The 15,396-nt window shown below is 39.3% G+C and overlaps 2 long non-coding RNA genes across 3 annotated transcripts; both read left to right on the top strand.

Annotated features, from left to right (window-relative positions):
- Positions 1–1,054: 1,054 nt before the first annotated feature.
- On the top strand, positions 1,055–11,213 carry LOC115919412. The gene is made up of 6 exons (XR_004061846.1): positions 1,055–1,136; positions 4,971–5,004; positions 6,187–6,241; positions 7,588–7,683; positions 8,907–8,945; positions 11,195–11,213. It is a non-coding gene; the product is annotated as an uncharacterized LOC115919412 (long non-coding RNA).
- A 306-nt stretch (positions 11,214–11,519) lies between these two features.
- On the top strand, positions 11,520–14,988 carry LOC115919391. 2 transcript variants are annotated; one of them, XR_004061829.1, is made up of 3 exons: positions 11,520–13,675; positions 14,307–14,394; positions 14,941–14,988. It is a non-coding gene; the product is annotated as an uncharacterized LOC115919391 (long non-coding RNA). The 2 variants fall into 2 exon arrangements; XR_004061835.1 differs by having other exon boundaries at positions 14,307–14,418; positions 14,941–14,955.
- Positions 14,989–15,396: the final 408 nt, after the last annotated feature.

The raw sequence follows: 15,396 nt of genomic DNA, 5'->3' as shown, positions 1-15,396 counted from the left end.
TAATTACGGTCAGATTAGCAACCAGGGGCTGCTTTAAGGGCCCTTGGTGAGGTCCAGGGGGCAGAGCCCCCGGAAGGTCAGGGAAAATGCCATTTCAGCAACATTTGTAAATCACTGGTATCGAATTAGAAATAAACCACGTTTGAATGACATTTTTTGAGGGGGGACTTCCCCAAAGCTCCCCCCCCCCCCATCAATACGCAATTGCGAGGGAGCGTAGTGAATGAGAGGGACTGCGCCTTACAGATTTTTGAAGTTTTGGTTGTATTAAAAAATTACATTTCTTAGCAAAACTATAGTATAAAAAACAAGCAATAAACTTTTTTCACACTTCGTTTTGCTCAGTATTTACTTGTACATTAATTTTAGAAGGTTATTATGCAAGGGAACGTAGCTTCCGAGTGAAAAGATTTTTGCATTTTTATTTGTCTAAACGCTGCACTTTTGGGCCCTCCAGAACCTAAGTTTGTTGCAGTCTTTAGTATTTGCTACCTTTTTCGGGGGCACTTTTTCAAATTTTGAGGGGGGGAGGGACGATCCCCCTTTAAAAAAATGAGGGGAGACGTGTCCCCCCCCCCCCAAAAAAAAACGTTCCCCGCCTCCTCCCCCCCCCCGCCCCACCCCCCTGCCCCCCCCCCCCCCCCCCCCCCCCCCCCCCCCCCCCCCCCCCCCCCCCCCCCCCCCGCCCCTGATACCGTGCATGAAGCCAGGATTTGTTTACTATTACAGCACTCGACCGATGGTCAACACAAATCCGAAAAATACTCTAACTCTGAAGCAAACAAGAAAGGAAAAATTTAGAAACAAAAATATAATAATGACCCTGGATGAGAGACTACGTAACTTGTCCTGTAAAAAAAATGAATATACTTCGGATACGTTTTTAGAATAATGCTCTTTCGCACCAGTGGGATTCGCATTCGGCGACAATCTCCATGCCTTTTACACTATAATGAATCGCTAGTTTCATAAAGTCGTCATTAAATTGGCACCGTTAAATTGGCCTTTTTCGGATACCAATAATCTACGTGATTCCGGCCAGGATCAACGCACGATCGTCACTTTGTGGTTTGTCTCTTGGACAAAATCTTGCCTTGTGAAGCCGAATCTTGACCTTAGTTGTACACGTCGTTTAGGTAAGTTGATTATTCGAGATTTCCTTCTCATTATGCTGCATGGAAAGTCATGTTTGCAGCCACACGTTAGTCAAAACACACCCCTGTACCGCTTACCGTACAGAGCAGACTCAGAGGTTTATAATTGTTGCTGCGGCGTTGTGTATAGGGAGGCCGGCGCTAGTGTAGTTCCGTGTCCATTTTTTTAGCAGTTTCATATCCATTCTTAGCAAAGGAAATTTAGCCCAATTTTTTACTAATTTTAATTCATAGCCATAGGTCTAAAAGTTTGATCTAGACCTAGACATAGACTAGTTTGGATCACATCCGACATCAGGAAACCTCCGTTTAAACTTTAAGGCTTCGATGTCGATGTTGTCGCTCAGTACCGTCTCTACGCTAGATCTAGACTAGATAGCTTTGCAACTCAAACTGAAGCTATCAGTCCAAAATTATGCAAACTTCTCGTATGGTTTATGGTATCGTGCATGCGAGAAATGTGCATAATTTTGGACTGATAGCTTCAGTTTGAGGTGCAGAGCTATAGCGTAGAGATGGTACTGAGCAACGACGTCGACATCGAAGCCCTAAACTAAACGGAGGTTTCCCGATGTCGGATGTGATCCAAATTCAGGTGGAAAATGCAATAGGCCCTAGACCTCTATATCATGATTATGATTCAAATTAGTAACAAATTGGGCTAAAATTCCTTTGCTAAGCCTAAGAATGGATTATTAAACTGCTAAAAAAATGGATACGGAACTACTCTAGCGCGGGAGGCCAATGCCCAAATCTAACTTTTTAATTACTAGGCCTACTTTGTTTATAATAAAACTAAGATTAAAAGAAAGCATTTACTTTCACTAAGACAACTCACCCATCTGCCGACTCCAGAATGTCCATAAAATAGGAGATATCCAGCTCATAATTATACATTTCCTTCTACGCGCGCGCCTGGCCGTCCGTAAGACGAGCCTTGAAACAATCAATTTCAATTACGTTGAGAATTAGACAGGCCCGAGGGAATGGGCGTGTCATCATGGTCATTGCCCGGACAACAAGTTCAAAACTTCGCGCGAAAGTACATTCATTCAGGTACGGTAATTGCATGCAAACCGCAATCGAGCCATGCTAGCCATGGCATGGAGGGTCAAAACATGATAGAGAGAAAGCTCGAAAGCCACTCATTGTAAATTAAGAAAGTAATTGAAATAAATAAATAGATCTAGGCCTAGAGGTCTACCTTAGTTTTGCGATGTATTCCAATTACTATTTCCTCATGAGTAAAGATCTGACACTGCATTATCATCGATCGATAAATCCAACTTGCACTTGTAGCGATCACAATACGGAATCAAACATGACTGCACGCATTGATAGACGTGTACTACTTACGGAGATATTTCTCTCCCTCTCTCTCTCTCTCACTAACCATATGATGATATCCTACACTAAAACACACACGTTCAAATCATGGCATTCATTACACTTCTCAATTGGAGTATAGACTGCTCACATAGACTTTTTTTTTTTTACTGAAATGTCTTTTGTTACACTTCTCATACATTACTGCACGACACTGGTGTCTAGTGCTGAGAATAAGGTACTATGTGTGAGACTACGTCAAATTTGTTTTGCGCGCGATGAGACCGGAGCTCATACATATTCATATAATGATGTCGCAAGACTTCTATTTGGGGCTGGAACAATGAGGTCTCTGTTCACAGTTTTTCTTCTCAATTTGAGATGGCTCTAGCTATGGGGCTCAAACCGACGCAAGATTGACAAAAACATCGTACTCTATCTACCTTCGAATGTGCAGTTTGTAAAAATCTGCAATTAAAAAGATATAATCTTTTTTCTTTATATTTTCTAGTTGTTAAAAGTGACATTTGTGCACATCTGATATGTTAATCTCTATCAAAAGTTCTTTGATATTAAATTGATTCCATATTTTTAGGCTTTACCTTCAGTCATTGAGAAGGATTTTAGTGAGCTAACCTCATCGCCCTCTAGGACCCTTCTAGTTTCTCTTGTGCGTCCGTTATTTTCGTCTGCTAGCCCAATTAATGGATTAAAATATGTCAAAATCTGGAAGATCGTCAATAAATGGTGAAAGACCGTTACAGATCCGAGATTATAGGTATGTTGTGGAGTGTGTAATTGTGTATTTGTTATACATTTTATTCCATAGATATTTTTTTTCTTTTTTTTCCCCTTTTTTTTCTTCTGGTAATTTTCTGACTTGGACGACGAGCGCACAAATCGTAGGCGTAGAAGCCTTACGCCCGGGCATTGGCCTCCCTACTAAGACCTTGCAGGCTTACCAAAAAGTCAATGGGATTCATTGCCTTGATTAAAAATAAAATCCATACAGTGGGTCTAGAGACGAGTCCACATCAGACAGCTGAAATTCCTGGCTTCATTATAAAATCCAAAAGTCAAAACAGGCCTAAATCCAAGGCAAAAGTAAAATAAAAGGGGGGGGGGGGGGGAAATTGCGCCCTAATTTTTTTTTTTTTTTATATATTTTTTAAAAATTCTGTGTGTGTGCCATTACTAATGGCAAAATGCCCATTCTGACCTCTAAAGTATCCTACAAGCATCTCACATCGGCCATTTGGGGATGTTCATTGGTTCATTGAACACACCAGTCGTGACAAAATCATGCATATTCAGCCAATGATCCATAACAAATTTTCTTCCTGTTTGTAGGAACTGTAAGAGGCATTGATCCATCATGTCACAGTCCGTGTTTATTTTTAAGAATATAACTTTTGTCAGTAAAATACAACTTTTGGGATTAAAGAATACAGTTTTTGAACTCTTGAGGTTGGCAGGTCTGAGTACGTACAGTACATATGTACTACGTACACAGTACATGCAGTCTAGTCATTACGTCACGATCACATCACCATGGTACCAGCACGCACACAGCTAGCTGTGCGCGTTAATTTATTTATCCGGTGCGCGCATGCATGCGCATTGGGTCTATCGTCAGAATTAACGCCTATTGGCCATGCGCAGAAGTCATGACTAAAAGTTAAACACGACTTGCGCAGAACTTAAACAGTTTAGTTAAACACGACTTAGACAGGACTTAAACAGTTGTTTAGTTAGACAAGACTTAGACACTACTTCAGAATACAAAATTTAGTTAAACAGGACTTAGACATGACCTCGCGTTAAAGTCGTGTCTAACTAAACAGTCGTTTAACTTAAGACATGACTAAGGGCGCGTTTATCTAGGCTTGCCATTAGATATGTACATATCGTACCCCACTATCGAACCCCACTATCGAACCCCACTATACGATCGTGATTTGCGGGATGTCGCGTTTATCTACACTTCACGATTCACAATAAAGGCCTTGTCTCTTCGCAGCTGCTCAGCTCCGTTTGACCCGGGAAGCAGACAGTTTCTCGGAGGTCAACTTCACACGTATGCTTGTACACAACACCTGTGTGGTCCTATTTGTATGTGAGGTACAAAACAGCTTTGCGTTTATCGATCTCTCAGAAACGTGATTCTGGCTGTATGTCACATACAAAACGCACCTTTTTGCGTCTTTTGATATGCCCATATCTAAAGACGTTTGAAAAAGGCTTTGCGTTTATCTACTTCTAAATTTGCCTGAAAGACGTTTGAGAAACCTGATTCTAGCCAAAAATTTGCTAGATAAACGCAACCTATGTTAGACACAACTTCAGAATACGGGCCGTTGTATTTATGTAATTCAGCATTATGAATGAGGCCTCATTATTTCCATTTGTATTTATTTTTGTGATATGTTCATTTCTGGAATTTTATGCAATGTAATTGTTTTTTTGTTTTTTTTTCTATTTGTATTTCAGTTTTGACTGTTCTTTAGAGACTTGGTTAGTACCGGTAAGTTGATATTAGTTGTTAATAGAGAGTAAGTTGATCTGCTTAAGAAGGCTGAAGTCAAGTAGTTTTTAAATTAAAGCTACGATGGAATGAAACAGATCTGCATAATTGGGAACATAATTGAACGCGGAATAGGAAAGCTATGGCTTAATGAAATTTTCTATATAACATTTTTGACACTTTCGTAAGTATGTAACATCATTTTGTGGACAATTCTCAATACTCTTTCATTGGGTGTTGCCAAAATTTGAAGAGAATCCATGAATTATGTAAGGAGTTGATAAAGAAGAACAAGTTTGTTTGTTTTTAAACACCTAGTGCAAATGATAGATGTATTTTGATTTTAGTCCAATGCAATACATATAGTACAGCTGACCTTGCCTTAGTCGAACTTGGATAAGTCAAAAATTGCTATGGTTGAAAGTCTACACGTAGCCCAACCTGTTTTGTCCTATTATTTTATGATCGTCCTAAATCAAAATTTGTCTAAGTTAAAGCTATTTTATGGGTCCCAAAAGATTTGAGTTAGGCCATTAATTTTTTTTTACATGTTTAGCGTCCCCGCCCGCTTCATTTTGGGGGGGGGGGGGGCCTCCTTTCTTTTCTTTTTTTTCTTCTTTTTTTTAATACAATTTTGATGATGGCTAGGTGGCTTCCAAAAGAATGAATGGAATCTTGATACATATTTGTACTGCCCTCATGCTATCTGAAAGAAACCTATCAGGATGGATAATTAATGTAGGTGACCTTTGGGGAAAAATCAATTGTAGCATGTTAATTTAGCATCAAAAGTACATACGGTAGGTAGTGTTTTGTCAAGTCCAGGGCCCTGTGGTATAAAACTATTGTATCTTTACAATTAATGGTATCTCTGCAAACACTGCTTAGCTAATAAAAATCAAGAAATCAATGGTATTTACCATAGTTTGTAGAGATATCATTAATTGTAAAGATACGATAGTTTTATGCAATGGGGCCTTGATGGTTGATATGTATGACATACTGAATTGTTATAATGAGGTTGGACTGTATTATGAAATGTTTGAGTGACATCAAAGTATGCAAATTAGTTGTTACCAAAGTTGAATTTGTGATGCAATCTAACTTGGTTTATTTAATTGTTTGTTTTTTATATTTTTGTCATGTTTTACTTGTACTTTTTATTTTTTGTTTTGATGACAGGTGCTTTGGACTTTGACAGGGGCTTTGGACTTTGACGGAAGAAAGTTTTTGGAGTGTAGGTATACCGAGTGTCTAAAAAAATCAAAGTTGAAACTTTTAAATATTCTGCCAAATAAATAAAAAATGTGAAACATTCTCGGGAAATTGTCATATGTATGGATGGGTGAAGCTCTTGTCTATCATATGATGCCAACACATGTGATAATAATTCATACTTGGATGAGCACTGGCCACTTTTGTACAGGGTATGAAAATTAGATTGTGCAAGATTTGGCTGTTCAATTTGGCTGAGCGAGAAGTCCCCAAGCATAACAATTGTTAATGATCTGATGAATTTATGATTAATTACGATGGATATGGGTTTGTGCTGTGTGTGATGTGTCCCACCTCTTGCCCCACCCCACCCAACTTCATTTAAAGGAGAATGAAACCCTGATTGTTATGCCTCCGTTACGAAGTAGCCGGAGGCATTATGTTTTCGGGTTGTCCGTCCGTCTGTATGTACGTACGTACGTCCCGTTTTCGTGATCGCGTTATCTGAAGAACCGATTGATGGATTTGTGCCAAACTTTGGTCATGTATGTATCTTGCAGAGCCGATGAACTGATTAGATTTTGGGATTACGAGGTCAAAGGTCACAGGGCTCATTATGTATGCAAAAACAGCTCGTGATCGCGTTATCTGAAGAACCGATTGATGGATTGCTGCCAAACTTAGGTCATGTATGTTACTTGCAGAGTCGATGAATTGATTAAATTTTGGGGTCACGAGGTCAAAGGTCAAAGGCCACAGCGCACATTATGTATGCAAAAACAGCTTGTGATCGCGTTATCTCAAGAACCAACCGATGGATTCCTGACAAAATTAGGTCATGTATGTTACTTGCAGAGCCAATGAACTGAGTAAATTCTTGGTTCATAAGGTCAAAGGTCATGGGCTCATTATGTATGCAAAAATAGCTTGTAATCACGATATTCTGAGAACCTGTTAATGGATTACAATTGAATTTGAATTCGAAAAATTTCTTCTGTCTTGGTTTGTAAAATTGCTTTATGACGGAGGCATCATTTTCGACTGCACGCAGTCGAATTCCATCTAGTTAAAATATAGATTCGGCCTGGATAGATATCACATAGTCCCATATACATCTTTCTGTGTACAGTGCTTTTAATTTACCAAAACTGGGCAAAATTTTGTATCATTTTGATGATTCCAGAACCTTGCAGTACACACCAATACTTATAGATGATCAAACTTTTCTGATCGATTCCACAACGTTTCTTTTCACAATGCAATTGAATTGCATGACCAGAACTGGTCTATACCTTTAATAATATAATTTTAATTATTATACAAATACGATACAGTGGATTCTAACTAGACATACAATGTTTGTTACAGGTGGATTTGGTGGATGAGGAGGAGGACGCTGTTTCGGTGGACGAGGCGGCGGTGGACGCGGAAGGGGAGAATTCGGCGGAGGAAGGGGACGAGGAGGTATGTCTTGTTTATTTTCACCATCTTTGGAACGGTAGTTACTAAGGACTTTGATGGATGAAAATTATCATCACAATATGATTGATTTCAATCCAAACAGATAAGATCATTCTCGATTTTCATGCCTCCACTACAAAGTAGCCAGAGGCATTACTCTCAAACTGAAATAGCTTGTAATCAAAATATTCTGAGAACCTGATAATGGATTACAATCAAACTTGATAATGGATTACAATCAAACTTGAATATTAAAAATTGCTTCCGATTTGGTTTGTAAAATCGCTCTATAGCGGAGGCATCATTTTCGACTGCACGCAGTCTAAGTTCCATCTAGTTAGTCTTATTGTGTTAATCAAAAGTTAAATAATTATTATTCTGTGTGTGTCGCGTAGTCCCACATACATCTTTCTGTGTACAGTGCTTGTAACTTTACCAAGACTGGGTCAAATCTCATCATTTTGATGATCCAGATCACACCAATACTTATATGCTAGCTGAGCAACCTTTTCTGATCGATTCCACAACGTTTTTTTCACAATGCAATCGCATGACCAAAACTGGTCTTTGCCTTCAAAGGTACTATGTCCCATTTGCAGGCCAACAAAATGAAAAGGTTAAATTTCAACAGCATTTGAAAGATAATACTAATTTAGAACTTCCCTAAAAAAAGGGGGGCTTGAAAATGTCTTTAAGTTGGAAAATAACGACTATTAGTTGTCAAATCGACTTAAGAGCTATAGAGCCAGTAAGTAATGGTCTGATTTTCAGACCATTGTACCGAATGGTCGTACATTTTATGCTGCGCAAAGATTCAATCAGTTTAATTTTGGCCATTACAAGCAGAAGTGGGATATTGATGTTGACAAATGCTCATATACCCTTTACAGCTCATTTTATGTACATGTATGTTATTTCCAAAGAAGAAAAAAGCTAGTGAGTCACTCAATAGTGTCTGACAGTGAAGCTAATGTAGCAAGTAAACGGGTTTCTTTGCATAATTTGAATATTAGGACACTGCTAACGTTTAAACTTCACAGATAGGACATACATGACATATTCATAATTCCTATAAAGTTCTACAGAATTTGATTGTGGCTGCAAAAGGGACATAGTATCTTTAAGCATTGAATGAGGGCTCACTATTTGTATTTATTTTTGTAATATAATCATATTGGTATTTTATGAAATGCAATTGTTTTTCTTCTTTTCTTTTTTTCTTTCAGGTTATTGACTGTTTTCAAGATTGCTGAGAGTTGCAGAGAGTAAGTTGATCTGCTTAAGAAGGCTAAAGTCAAGTAGTTTTTAAAATAAAGCTACAATGGAATGAAACAGATCTCCATAATTGGGAACATAATTGAACGCGGAATAGGAAAGCTATGGCTTAATGAAATTTTCTATGACACTTCCGTAGGTATGTAACATAATTTTGTGGACAATTCTCAATACTCTTCCATTGGGTGTTGCCAAAATTTGAAGAGAATCCTTGAATTATGTAAGGAGTTGATAAAGAAGAACAAGTTTGTTTGTTTTTAAACACCTAGTGCAAATGATAGATTGTTGGAGAAGTCGAGCAGGCTGTAGAGCCCCAGCGATGCCTGGGCGGTGACCTGTCGATTTCCCGTCGGTGGCCGGTCGATTTTAGGTAAAAACTGGGCGAATTCGCGGAGCTTTTTCGCGCGGTGTCCCGGCAGTGACCGACCGATGACCCTCCGATTGCCGGGCGGTCTCCCACCAGCCACCGGCTGATTTTAAAGAAATTGCCTGGCGGCCGGCCAGTGATCGGCGGGGCTCCAAAATACGCTCGGTGCCTGGCCGTTCGCCGCCCGGGCACCGAAATAATCGAGCGTTCGCCGCCGAGCAATTTAGGTCAAAAATCGAAGGCGCTAGGGTCAAAGGCTGCCGACCTATTTTGGACTCGCCGCCAGGTGACCGACTGATCTCCCAGCGGCGACCGGGCGGCGACTGCTCGACAGCCTTTGACCTAGGGGCTTCGATTTTTGACCTAAATCGCTCGACGGTGAACGCTCGATTAGGCCGGCGTCCGGGCGGCGACCGGTCGCCGAGCGATTTTAGGTAAAAACTGGGCGAAATCGCGGAGCTTTTTCGCGCGATGTCCCGGCAGTGACCGACCGGTGACCCTCCGATTGCCGGGCGGTCTCCCACCAGCCACCGGCTGATTTTAAAGAAATTGCCCGGCGGCCGGCCAGTGATCGGCGGAGCTCCAAAATACGCTGGGTGCCTGGCCGTTCGCCGCCCGGGCACCGAACTAATCGAGCGTTCGCCGCCGAGCAATTTAGGTCAAAAATCGAAGGCGCTAGGTCAAAGGCTGCCGACCTATTTTGGACTCGCCGCCCAGTGACCGACTCATCTTCCAGCGGCGACCGGGCGGCGACTGCTCGACAGCCTTTGACCTAGGGGCTTCGATTTTTGACCTTAATTGCTCGACGGTGCACGCTCGATTAGGCCGGCGTCCGGGCGGCGACCGGTCGCCGAGCGATTTTAGGTAAAAACTGGGCGAAATCGCGGAGCTTTTTCGCGCGGTGTCCTGGCAGTGACCGACCGGTGACCCTCCGATTGCCGGGCGGTCTCCCACCAGCCCCCGGCTGATTTTAAAGAAATTGCCCGGCGGCCGGCCAGTGATCGGCGGAGCTCCAAAATACGCTCGGTGCCTGGCCGTTCGCCGCCCGGGCACCGAACTAATCGAGCGTTCGCCGCCGAGCAATTTAGGTCAAAAATCGAAGGCGCTAGGTCAAAGGCTGCCGACCTATTTTGGACTCGCCGCCCAGTGACCGACTAATCTTCCAGCGGCGACCGGGCGGCGACTGCTCGACAGCCTTTGACCTAGGGGCTTCGATTGTTGACCTAAATCGCTCGACGGTGCACGCTCGATTAGGCCGGCGTCCGGGCGGCGACCACCCGGTCGCCGAGCGTAGTCTGGGCGGCGAGTGAAAGTGAGCAGGCGCCGCCCGAATTTTAACTCCGCGCTAAAACTTCAGCAGCGACCGAGCGATGCCTTAAAAACGAGCGGTGACCGGGCAAAATTGGCTAAAAACTCGCCGCTCGGCCGCCGAGCAGGCTAATTTTGGGTAATGTGACTACCGTATTTGCCGGCGTAAAGGCCGCAGTATTATTGGAAGAGAAAATATCAAAAAGTCGGGGTGCGGCCTATGCGGCGAAAGAGTAATTTTTTTTTTTTTTTTTTTTTTTTAGTTTCGATTTATGGCGCTATGCCTGGCAATGTCTCCCAGCTCAGTAATCAGTGTGTTGACTCACCACTCGGAAACTACAACAACAACACTAAAATTTGTCTGTCATTTTGGTTTGAAAGTAATCTTTCTAATAGATCTCAATATGTAGTTTATAATAATAATTCCTCAATTTTTTTGTCTATAACAAATGGTGTACCACAAGGTTCTATCCTACGAGCTCCTTGATGATTTCTCAAGAATTGCCCAGACGTGTCTATTGAATTTAATTAATTTTTTTTTCTATTCCTTTCTGTCTTTTGCAGGACCGAGGGTGGTACACTCCAAAGAACTCTCCAAAGAACTCTCCAAAGAACTCTCCAAAGAACTCTCCAAAGAACTCTCCAAAGAACTCTCCAAAGAACTCTCCAAAGAACTGTCCAAAGAACTCTCCAAAGAACTCTCCAAAGAACTCTCCAAAGAACTTGCACTTAAACTTGCACTTGAACTTACACTTGCACTTGAACTTACACTTGCACTTGAACTTACACTTGAACTAGCACTTGCACTTGAACTAGCACTTGAACTTGAACTTGCACTTGAACTATCTTGAACTATCTTGAACTATTTTGAACTATCTTGAACTATTTTGAACTATCTTGAACTCTCCAAAGAACTTGCACTTGAACTTGCTCTTGAACTTACACTTGAACTAGCACTTGAACTTGAACTATCTTGAACCTTGAATCTGAAACATACTGAATGAAACTTGAATCTGGAAATCTTGAATCGAATCAAAACTGGAACAGAATATTTCTAAAGATTGTATTGCCATTTTTAGAAGACATAATTATTGTCAATTATAAAGAAATTATTGGCAGTTTCTAGAAGGAATTAAAAGTAAACTGAAATAAAAAGAAGAACAGTAGAGGGAAAGGAATCTAACTCTAATTCCTGGAACTTGATAAGACCATACTTACAGTTGAAAGCAGTAATATTGTAAATCTTGGGAAAGAAAAAAAGAGGTATACATTTTAAAGAGTAAAGTAGATTGGAAAAGTAGTCGTTCAAGATAAATATTGGAAGTTCGAAGGACTGTATTGCCATTTTAGAAGACATAATTATTGTCAATTACAAAGAAATTATTAGCAGTTTCTAGAAGGAATTAAAAGTAAACTGAAATAATAAAAGAAGAATAATAGAGGAACAGGAATTTAATTCTAATTCCTGGAACTTGATAAGACCATAATTACAGTTGAAAGCAGTAATATTGTAAATCTTGGGAAAGAAAAAAAGAGGTATACATTTTAAAGAGTAAAGTAGATTGGAAAGTAGTCGTTGAAGATAATATTGGAAGTTTTAAGGACTGTATTACGATTTTAGAAGACAAAATTGCTGTCAATTAGAAACAAAATCTTGGCAGTTTCTAGAAGGAATTAAAAGCAAAGTGAAAAAAAAAGAAGAACAATAGAGAAAAAGCAATCTAATTCTAATTCCTAGAACTTGATAAGACCTCTATTAGAATTCAAAACAGTAGTATTAGTAATCTTGGGAAAGTAAAAAGAGCGTATACACAGCAAAGAATAAAGAAGATTGAACAAAATAGTGTGAAGAAGGCAATATTGCAAGTTTGAAAGACTGTATTGCCATTTTAGAAGACATAATTACTGTAAATTAGAAAGAAATTATTGGCAGTTTCTAAAAGGAATTAAAAGCAAACTGAAATAAAAAGAAGAACAACAGCGAGAAAGCAATTTAATTCTAATTCCTAGAACTTGATAAGACCATAATCACAAAAAATTTGTGTCAATATATAGAGTCCTAGAAAAGTGAGCGTGGTTGATTGTAAAGAGAAAAGGAAAGAAATCCTTCGATATATAGTGTTCAGAATTTTAAAAATAAAAGTAAGCTTGATTGCAGAGAGAGTAAGAAAGAAGATTGGGTCAGGATATATATATAGTTTTAAAAATATAAGTGAGGTTGATTGATTTGAGAGAGAATAAGAAAGATATTTTGGTCAGGATATAAAGTGAACCTGTTTGCAGAGAGAGAGTAACAAAGAAATTAGCAATTTGGGAACTTATATAGGCCTACAATACATTTAGGCTATTAATGACCTACTCATAATTTTAATAAAAAACGCCATCTTGAGACAAAAACATTATAGCTCCTTAACACAGTACAAGCTAGTGTATATAAAGCTAGGCTATTGAAATACCATAGAGTTTAATATCAGTAAGGATTAGTTTTTCATAATTCACAATAGGAATATTTAAATAAAAGACTATTGGAGTAAGGAATATATACAGAACATTATATATCAAAGTTACAGAACCGTTAATTGTAGACTTGTAATTATTAACCAGAACTGTTGCAAGTATATAAGCAAAATTTACCATGATGGATACAATTGAATTTAAGAAAACACTTGATGAAATCATGAATATACTGACTAGTTGTGCATTGGTGACCAACCCAAAGCTTAATGAATGCTGTATCTGTAACAATGAAATCAAAGAAAATGAAAGTGATGCAAGATGTGACTGTTGTAGTAAGCATTTTCATGTGACATGTATGGGATTCCCTTGTGAAGACAGACTGAGTGACCTGACATTGATCTGGATTTGTTCATTTTGTGGAAATAACAACATGGCTCATCGCATGTTTGATCAAGTATGCATCCCTTCTCATTTCAATAGATACGAACTTCTTGGTGATCATGATGAACACTGTTACTTGGATTTGAACCAATCAAGGACCCTATCAAGTACGACCAACAAAAGAAAATGTGGCAGATCAAAGAAGAGGTATGGTAAAAAGGGAAAGAAAACCAATCGATTGAGAGGAACACAACATCATATAACTGACAGGAAAACAAATGAGTCTGATAGACATAATCCTTTGGCTATGGAAAATTCATCCCAAATAGAACACGAAGAGATGCAAAATGAAAAATTTGAGGATGACTGGGTAATTGTGAAATCAAGGAAGACGAAATGGGTGGAGAAACTAAAATCAAGAAAATTGTATCCCAAATCAATAGATGATCATCAAACAGACAGGAAAATCAGAAGAAAATCGGTGAATGGCAAAGTCTTAGAACCTGGTGTAACTTACATCGGCAAAGCAATGAAGACATTCTATGAAAGCCATAGCAGAAAAAAAAAGGAAGACCGAAAGAAAGTTGATTGTAAAGAAAAGAAGGTGAAATCCGAGAAAAAAGATATCAGTGTTCAATCTTACACAGAAACTCTTTTAGGTTTATATGCCTACAGTGTGCAGTCCCCACATGCAATGAAGTTGTATAATGACATGTGTGTGCAAAGTGAAACAGCACAAACACGATCCTGGGCAGACATAGCAAGCAATTTGCCAACTCAATCTAGAACAGATACATGTGTTGATATCGATGTATGTACTTGTAATCTTTTTGAACAGATCAAGGATTTGCGAAAGTACAGAGTTCATGCTGGTGGCAAGAAAAAAGAAGCAAAGAACAAGAAAGGTCGAGCAAGGAACAAGAAAGGTCAGTCTTCCAAAGGGAAAAAAGGTACTGATGGAAATCACTCTTCTGATAAATCGGAGATTAGATTTGACAAAGATGAAGGAATAGAATTAGCAGTAAAGAATGAGAAGCAGGATACAAAGATATCGATGAATGCAGGTGACCAAGGACTTGATACAAATACATGTAAAAATGATACACACTCAGACCAGCATATTTGCAATATGAAAGACAACAAAGGTTCAGATGGAGTTGTGCAGGACGATTCAAAGAATAATCTGTTGAAATCAAATTTTGATGAAAATGGGGAAATTGAAACGGACGATGATAGTGGCAGTGATGTTCATATACCAGTGAAACGTTCGTGTGCAAGAAATTGTATAGAATCTGATAGTGATACAGACACAAGTCCTGGATGTGATTTATGCGATAGAAGTGTTTTACCACAACGCAATATGCCTTTGAATGTTTGTGATAGACCAAAAGATATGCCCATAAATGAACCAGTAGACAATGTCTGTGAATCGGTATTGGAAAATGATGATATGATGAAAAATGATTTTTCAGATGTTTCAGATGGTGTACAAGAAGATGCAGTGTATGACAATGACCTGAGAATAGAAGCTTTGATACAGTAAAAGATGGTACAGACAATGATACTGATATGTCATTTAATGATCATGCTCATTCAAGGAATCCTTTAGAATCTTCTTCAGATTCAAATATCAAAGATGAAGACATTGAAAAGGCAATAGATGCTAATATGTACACATGTACTGATGAAACAGAAACAGAAGTTGAATTTGTAGCAGATCTTGGATTACGTGATAGACCAGATAAAGATTTCAAATTTGTACCCCTCCAGAATAATGACAAACGGAACATTTGTTCAAAACTGAATATCAGATATATAGGCAAAGGCTGTGATTCAAGGTTAGATAGAAATAGCTCTATTGGAGTTCCTTTACAGAGTAAACAAATTACTGGTGATGGCAATTGTTTCTTTCGTGCAATTTCCTATGT

Source organism: Strongylocentrotus purpuratus, unplaced genomic scaffold (assembly GCF_000002235.5).
Source record: "Strongylocentrotus purpuratus isolate Spur 01 unplaced genomic scaffold, Spur_5.0 spur5_contig_759, whole genome shotgun sequence".
Classification (NCBI taxonomy): Eukaryota; Metazoa; Echinodermata; class Echinoidea; order Camarodonta; family Strongylocentrotidae; genus Strongylocentrotus; species Strongylocentrotus purpuratus.
This window is presented reverse-complemented; position numbering and strand designations above follow the sequence as displayed.